This window comes from Equus przewalskii, chromosome 10 (assembly GCF_037783145.1).
Source record: "Equus przewalskii isolate Varuska chromosome 10, EquPr2, whole genome shotgun sequence".
Lineage (NCBI taxonomy): Eukaryota > Metazoa > Chordata > Mammalia > Perissodactyla > Equidae > Equus > Equus przewalskii.
This window is the reverse complement of record NC_091840.1, coordinates 41,892,181-41,899,345: the sequence shown is the minus strand read 5'-3', so window position 1 is coordinate 41,899,345 and position 7,165 is coordinate 41,892,181. Positions and strand designations below refer to the sequence as shown.

Below are 7,165 nucleotides of genomic sequence, written 5' to 3'. Positions count from 1 at the left end.
GCATTCAGGACCTCGAGTATCTATTTTCCCAGCTTGGGTTGCTGACAACAATCTTTGCTTTGTAGGTCCAATCTGGCAAGTGTTAAAGGCTTAATAAATAGCCAGCTTTGTAAATGAGGTCCAGAAATGACCAGCAAACTCCCCATATCTGCATCTCACACACTCAACACACACCTCCCCTGATTAGCACCAGGGATGATCGTGATACTTAAAGCAGTTGAATTTAAGCACTATCTACTGGAATCTTCCAAACTCCTCAGCATGTAGTCAGTTTGAACGATCAGAGTGCTTGTGCATTGCAATTTATAATAAATGATATGACACTCAGAGTTAAGGATCTTTTTGAACAAATATTTATTTAAAAGAGAAAAAGAAATTATCTTCATGCTAGGTACTTTTACAAACATCTTATTCGATAGTTACAACAGTTCTTCCGGATAGGTTCTATTCTTGCTGCTTTCCTGAGGAATAAGAAAGCAAAGCTCAAAGGTATAAGTCACTTGCTCAAAGTCCCACATGGCCAGTGAATGAAAGGGCTGGAGTTGAACCTCTGTCGGCCTTAGTCCAAAGTGCGTCGCTTTGGGCTCCCAATACCAGGCTCTGTGCCATGTGCTGAGTGGGTTGCACAGAACTTCATAAAACATCATTCCAGGCCTCGAGGAGTTTAATCTAAATAGGGAGACATACTTGACACATGGCCTTGCATTGCTAGGTAAGTGCCGGTGTCACGGAGATATTCCTTCAGAGTCAGAGCGAGGGAGGCTCAGCAGAGTCCTCCAGAGAAGATGGGACTTCAAACCGCACATGCAAGGATGGTTAGGACCTGGAGAGAAAGGACATTCTCTCACGCAGCAATTCCAGGTAGGGGGACTAATGCAAGCCAGGCCAGGAGGCAGCCCTTACTAACAGGCTTTCCTCCACTCTTTCCCACCTCCCATTCACCACTAAAGTCCAACCTGGTTTTTCCAGGCCCAGGTTAAATACCTGACCCCTTCAGGCTGACATAGGTGTCCATTTCCCATTCACTCATGACACCCTGTGATTATTTCTATCACTGCTATTTCCACACTGTTTTGTGTGTTTCCTTCTTGAGGTCAGGGGTTTTGCTTCATTTATCTTTGAATCCCCAGAGACAAACAGTTCTTGGCACATAGTAGGTGCTTGATAAATTTTTTTTTTAAATAATTGAATATTTTTCAAGATGATTTTCCTCTCCTCTGCACTCCTCTGCATCCGCAGGTCCCACATCCGCGATTTCAACCCATTGCGGATCATGCACTTACTTGGTTGAATTTGCAGATGCGAAACCTGCAGATACCAAGAGCCAACTAAAACACTTGAGCATCTGCAGATTTTGGTGTCCTTGGAGGGGTCCTGGAACCAATTTCCCGTGGAGACTGCGGGAGGACTGCATTGGTTGGGATATGCCTGAAACAGCAAATCGATATATTAGTGATTTAAACAAGATAATGTATTGCTTCCATGTAAGAGTAAGAGTAGAAGCAGTTCAAACTGATGGTGCCTTGGTGGTGTGGGGTACCCAGGATCCTGCTAGCTAGTCACTCTGTCATTACTAGTATGGTGCCTTTATTTGCATAGTTAAAGGTCATCACATCTGTGTTCTAGCCAGTGGGAAGGGACAAAGAGGAAAGAGAAGAAAGCTGCTTTCTTTTTAAAGGTGCACCGTGGAAGTAGCACATATCACATCCATTCAGATCCCATTTTCGGGACCTAGTCACACGGCCAGATCCAGCTACAGGGAGTCTGGGAAAGGTAACCACCGAAGGCTAAAATTTCTATTATCAGAGAAGGAGAGAGCAGATGTGGGGGTGTGAGGAGGACTGGAGACGTAGCAGTCTGCCGCGTTTTCTTTTCCTATACTGCTTTATTATAGGAGTCCACACAGTTCCATATGATATGCTTAACCTATTTTTTTTTCTTTCCAAGGTACATTTACTGTTGAATTACTTCCAATTGTTGAATTGTGTGTGGTCTCTTATCTGTCCTCTGAGAGCATGAGTTTTTTCCTCTGTATCTTGCACAGCCTTGATCTTATAGCATGCCTCGTACCTAGATGCTCAATCAATAATTGCTGAATAAATACATGGGTGAAGAATAGAAGAGCTTTTTCATTGTGCCATTACCTTGTCTCCATGGAACGGGATTTATCAATTACATTGAGCCAACAGCACAAATAAATCAGTATCATCCTTGTGGAGTTCTCACAAAAGGTTGGAGCAATGAGGGACATAAATATCCCCTTTCCTGCCCTCTGGTGATGCACTTAGCCAGGGAAGGAAGAGTCAGATCTGGGACCAGGTGACTTTATCTCCCAGGACACATGTCACAATGTCAACTGAACCACCACCATCTTCTCCCTCTTTCCTCTGGTCCTTCTTCCTAAGGGGGACCCACTGTCCCCTTCATAATTCTAGAAACACTTCTCTTAAGTTAGAATGCAAATATGGTGGTGGGGGTAAGTAGTTGTGAGGATCAACATTTTCTAAGGAGTCCTGAAACTGCCATCATTGTACATTTTGGTCATCTGGTTTGGGTGTAGAGGTGGAAATCACTCAGTCACATTATGAAACTGGGTTACATTTTGATGATGCCAGGGCCAGCTGGCCCCCTGAGAGGTCTGTTACCATGGCAAACAGTAAGGTCACCTTGTGATTACCCACTTGACCCGAGCTTGTTATGTCTAGACACTCATGCTGAGGGCGACATCACCCAGGAAATCAGAGACTCATAGACCCGCCCTCATTTCTGGTTTGTCACGTTTTCTCCAGCCTCCTGGACCAAGACAGGGTTTCCAGGCCTTTTCCTATTCATGGCTGGCATTTCCTTGCTTTCTGCTCTCGTGGGGCAGGGCTGCTTTCAGTGGACAGTCGCTGTCCCTTGTGCCCCCAATCCAGGAAGGGCCCTGGCCTCTATGACAGCAAATCCATTGCACCACTTAGGTTTAATTAGAGTACAATGACGGATGATTAGTTTACACATCAAAGCACTGAAACAACTCAACAAATTGGCCCCATCCCAAAGCCCAGCACAGGAGCTGGCCTTGAACTCAGAGGCTCTGCCCGTGGGGGCTGGGGAGCTAGCGATGAAAGCTTTGGAGCCCCGTGCAGAGGCGCACACAAGGAGTTCTGTTTCTCAAGTGAAGAAATGGATCCCAGCTGTTTCCAACCCTAATTGTGCCGCAGCGTGTCTCTCTCCTCGGCTTTCCACCTCCAAGCCCTCCCTTGGCTACACTTAAAGTTCACGTGTAGTCGACTCTCAGTTACTTGGAGACTGATTATCAATCCATGAGTTACCCAAGCCCTTTGCTAATTCTCCTTTTTACCTTGTTCCTCTCCAAGTGGGATTTTGACTGTCCATTAGGACACCTACCAAGGAAGGAGAAACAAACAACTTATTCTTCACACCAGGCCACTTGGCTACCAGCTGATGCTTTTGGTTTGAGCTTTGATGGGGAAGGAGATAGAAACTATAGACTGCAGTGGTAAATGAATTATTTCTGGGTCTCCTTCAGGCGTACTCTCTCCATTCCTTCTGGTTGACCAAGAGCCAGCTGGACACATGAGAGCACTTGACGTGGACTGTCTTCGGGGTTTATCACATATTTCAGATCCCTTATTGTCATGCTGAGGCCCCAGAGAGGCTGATGGTGTCTTGGGAGACATTCAGTTTGCCTCTTCTGGCTCAAAAGACCAGTCTGTTCATACTGACAATCACTTAATTCAGTGAAAAGCAAAACAAAAAAAAACCCCCTAAAAGTCCACCCAGTAATTGAACTGAATTGACCCTCTTACTTGGTCTACACACATGCTCATCAAAACAATTGGCGTGTCCAGCTTCAAGGTCATCCACTGAGTCAATGGCAGAGCAGAGACCTGAGTCTAGGTCTCACTTCTTAGCCCTTGTCTCTCAGGACTATGTGATTTTCTAATTGTGAGAAGAAAACAGGGCTGTGGCTACACAGAAATCTCTTGGAGCACAAAGGCTCGGGCCTCTCTCCCGAACAATTGATGGAGACGCAGTGCATGGCGGGATTCTTGTTTCCTCGCTGTGGGCCTTGGGGGTGAGTGGGCATCAGCCTCAGCACTGTGATGTGGGCAGACAGATGAATGCTGGCTGCCTCCAGCACAGGGCAGTGGGCGGAAGCTGTACTGGGTTCAGACTGCTGTAAGCAAAGCAGTTCAGAAGGAGGATGACACTGCGTTATTAGCATAAACCAGGAGCCTATTGATCTGGCTGATTAGAAAACCTTCCAAGGCACTGGGGTAATTAGCACAATTTACAGAGTAGCAGTTATCAGCTTCATCGCTTAATTAACAATGTAAATATCTTTCTAAATGACATTTTATAATCATGATCAGACCCTCTAGCATTTGCCCTGTTCACTGCTAATTTCTTCCCAGATGTACAGATAGTCGCCTTTTTCCACGCCTAACATCACATTTCTGCATCACATATGATAAAGCAATTGTACATGCCCCACATCTCCTCTTTTGTATCTTACCAGGGGTCTCGTCTGCCTTCCTCTCTCCAGCCTGAAATATACAGTCTGCCAATTGAATTGCCAATTAAAAGTACTTAATTAGACGTGAAGGGGGAGTTCTGTCATGTTCTGGATTCTGAACTATTTTTTATTTATGTGCTTAGCAGGATAAGTCATCTTAAATTAGCATCACATTTTTTCCTCTGAAGAGCATGTGAGAAATGGGGCTATTAGGAGGAGAGGTTTAACACAATATTTGCGTACACTAGTCATGGGTGCAGAGAATCATCCCAAACGCATATGTTGCTTTGGCAAGCAGGGTTACTCTTCATATTTATTTTATTTCCTTATCATTTCTTGTTGAATTAATGTTTGCAATAGAATATTTGGCCTGCCTAATCAAACATATGTGCAGGGAACTTGATGGTTTCATTTATGTATTTTTTACTTTAAATTCACCTCTTCTTTTGAGTATCAGGGCCATGCTAAAAGATTGCTGTTCCATGTCTAAGTTTCAAATGGCATATACACAAATTCAGATCTTTCTGGAGCCCTGGGGGTGGAAAGTTCAGAGGCTCATCACCCTCATTGGAAAGAATGCCCCAAAACTTTCCATTCCTGGAGGCCGGTTGGTGGATTACTTACTCCTGGTCATTTTGATCCCCTAACTGCACAGTGCCAATGCAGTTCCACAACTCCAAAGTGTGCAGAAAGGGAATTCAACACAAACCAGTGCATACTACATTGGGAAAATGGTAGGGAAGGCAAAAATGAATTTTGGAGGAATTTGCTGTGGGTTTTAATTAACCGTCTTGCCCTTGTTCCCCATTATCATTGATTTGTGTGATAAGTGCCAATTATATGTGTCATAAGTATACTCCTTTTTGTTGAAGACAAGAGATCTTATGTGTGATGCAAATCAGGGTTCTCAGAATGCTAATTTTGTAATGAGCCAATGCATTCTTCAAGGAGTTTATAGTCTAGAGAGGGAATAAAACATGTGCATAAATAATTATAATGCAAAGTAGGAAACTAGTGTGTCATGAGACAGTACAGAAAGAATTATGGCCAAAAAAGAGGGTGGAGAAATAAATTATAGCTGAGAGATTCAGAAAGGCCTGCTTGAAGGTTGGTGAAAATTGAAATAAAAGCAAATTGAGAGTATTGGGTGTGGTTTCCAGAAGAAGAAAACACAGAGGTCGGACAGCATGAAATTTAAATGAGGAACGAAAAGATATTTACCATGGCCATTACGGGAGGAATGTGCCACAAAGCACTACAGATAATGCTGTGAAGGAAGGACAGGGCTCCATCACGAAGAACCTGGAATCCAAGGCTGAAACATCCACTCCCCTTTCTGTAGGCCAGGGATCAGCAAACCTTTTTTTGTAAAGGGCCAGAGAGTCATTATTTCAGGCTTTGGGGGACATGTGGTCTCTGTCACAACTACTCAGCTCTGCCATTGTAGCACAAAAGCAGCCACAGACAACACGTAAATGAATGGGAAGTTGCAACAGATCTTTACTTATACACAATGAAATAAGAACTTTATATAATTTTCACATGTCACGAAATATTCTTCTTTTGATTTTACTACTGTCCTCTGCTAGTGGGGTGAGCAGGGGCGTGGAGCTGTAAACACCTCCTAGTCTCTGAGCTTTTCTTTACCTTTGGCTGTATCCCCATAACCAGAGAGCCGAGTACTGATGCGCTTGGATCCAGAGGGGCAGAGAGCCGCAAAGTCGGGGCATCAAGTGACTACGATGGTACATGTGTGCATCGATGTTTGTGGTTGTCTCCCTGGTGTGGACCCGGGACCAAGCTTCAGCATCCGGCACTAGAGCAACACGGGGGCTGTGCGTGCCGATGGTCTTAACAGCGTTTGGTAATTAAAAGAAATACCTAGGTCAAGAGTTTTGATAATCCACGTGTGGTAAATGTGGTTCACAGACTGTCCTCTACTTTTATGAACCCACACTTTGGTATACTATATACTGACATCCCTGAGCCACATTCCCCATGCTGAATTAGGTCTTTCCGTACATCAGCAGGCTAATAATAACTTCCATCCATCTCCTGGGTGAGGTTCTGTAGTTTCCAGCAAATGATTTTCCTCCTCTCCACCTCCCCCATCCCTCACTGCACCGACCTGCCCTCCAGGACTGAGACTGGAGCTGAGACTGGTGGTCCTTCGGGAAGCCTCATAACCCCTGCCAGCTCTCCTGCCTGCCCAGGTTCCCTGAGAGCTAATGCGGGGCTCAGGGAGGCAGGTCTGGAAGGAACGTGGAGCTAGCTTTTTCCTTTGTGAGCAGGATCAAAGCAGTTATCTATCTCGCTTCCAGATACACCTGATGTAACGAAGGCTTCTTAAAAAGCATAAAATAAAATGATTTGGAATTACACGTTTGTGCTTGAATAAAATTGATCTCATTTATCCCCCGCCTTTCATCTTCTCTGCTCTCTCTTCTCTTACCCAGAAAATTCTTTAATTTTTTTCCAACAAGAGCTAACATTGAACAATATACGGCAAGGAAGAGTCTAATTCAGTGACTGACTTAATTTTACAATGCTTCAGGAAGGAGGGTATGGTCAGCTGACCCAAAGGCTGGCTTATGACAACATGGAAGCCATTGAAAACCTTATTAAGAGCAGTTTCAGTGGCAT

General features: G+C 44.5%; 1 long non-coding RNA gene across 1 annotated transcript; it reads right to left on the bottom strand.

The window, feature by feature from the left end:
* Positions 1-400: 400 nt before the first annotated feature.
* LOC139074198 (uncharacterized) lies at positions 401-4,584 on the bottom strand. Its single transcript, XR_011523737.1, has 3 exons — positions 4,523-4,584; positions 1,284-1,428; positions 401-823 (listed from the first exon to the last, which is right to left on the bottom strand). It is a non-coding gene; the product is annotated as an uncharacterized lncRNA (long non-coding RNA).
* Positions 4,585-7,165: the final 2,581 nt, after the last annotated feature.